This window comes from Penaeus monodon, chromosome 30 (genome assembly GCF_015228065.2).
Source record: "Penaeus monodon isolate SGIC_2016 chromosome 30, NSTDA_Pmon_1, whole genome shotgun sequence".
NCBI lineage: Eukaryota > Metazoa > Arthropoda > Malacostraca > Decapoda > Penaeidae > Penaeus > Penaeus monodon.
This window is the reverse complement of record NC_051415.1, coordinates 34,861,935-34,862,815: the sequence shown is the minus strand read 5'-3', so window position 1 is coordinate 34,862,815 and position 881 is coordinate 34,861,935. Positions and strand designations below refer to the sequence as shown.

The 881-nt window shown below is 36.5% G+C and overlaps 1 protein-coding gene across 1 annotated transcript in view; it reads left to right on the top strand.

Moving 5' to 3' along the window:
• The window catches only part of LOC119592748 (ADAMTS-like protein 5), a gene marked incomplete at its 3' end in the record, with an annotated part of 89,191 nt that overhangs the window by 59,812 nt on the left and 28,498 nt on the right, over positions 1-881 (top strand).

Sequence of the window (881 nt, the reverse complement as noted above, 5' to 3'; positions counted from 1 at the left end):
TATCTATATAGTATGTGGGGAATGCTGGTACAAAATATATACCTACTAGGATGTATACCATTAACATTATACATAATATTGTTTACAAACATTTATAACGATATTTTTACATCGCAGGAAATCAATATCTGATAATTCTAGGTTCCTTACACTGTACTAAGCACGATTAATGCAATTCCTTCGCCATAGGCCAAATAATTTACCATAAACCTTCTTCCCTGTGGTAAGTGAATGTATTATTTCGACCCAACTGCACTTCCACAAGTGTCTAAGAACCTTTATTGTCGTCCTGTTAAATAAGAATTGTCATTAAGTTCGAGGGAATGGTTTTGTTGCTGTGTAAAGCTATATAGTGAGTCTTTTTCAGATTTAATGTCTGTTTATTAGCTCTAAACCAACGTGTTATTTGTGCGAGTTCCTTATTTACTATCTAATGGCTTCAAGAATGTTACTTTGAGACTGCGAATGAGGTGAAATGTGGGAGATCATTGAAATTGACTGAATAGTTAACATGTACGAGCAACCGCAGTAGACTCGAAATAAAACCGTAGGGGACAGTATGATTATGGGGTTTAATGCTTTTGATAGATCAGTAAACATACCTGTGGTAAACTGATTCACGTAAAAAAAAACAATAAATGCAAGGTCTGTAAACCGCTAGAGTGCGGTTTCCGTGGACATATGTCAGTAATTAGCGAGTTTTTATTTGGGGTGGTCACAAAGCCCTAGATAAAATGCGTTTTCCAGAATGTCAAAGAACTGTTACATAGCCATTCAGTGTCTGCCTGTTTAGGATGGGGACATTGCTTAGACGGACTTCATGCGGGGAACGAAGATAATTGAAATATAAGCACACTAACTCACAACTTTGCATCTCGAGT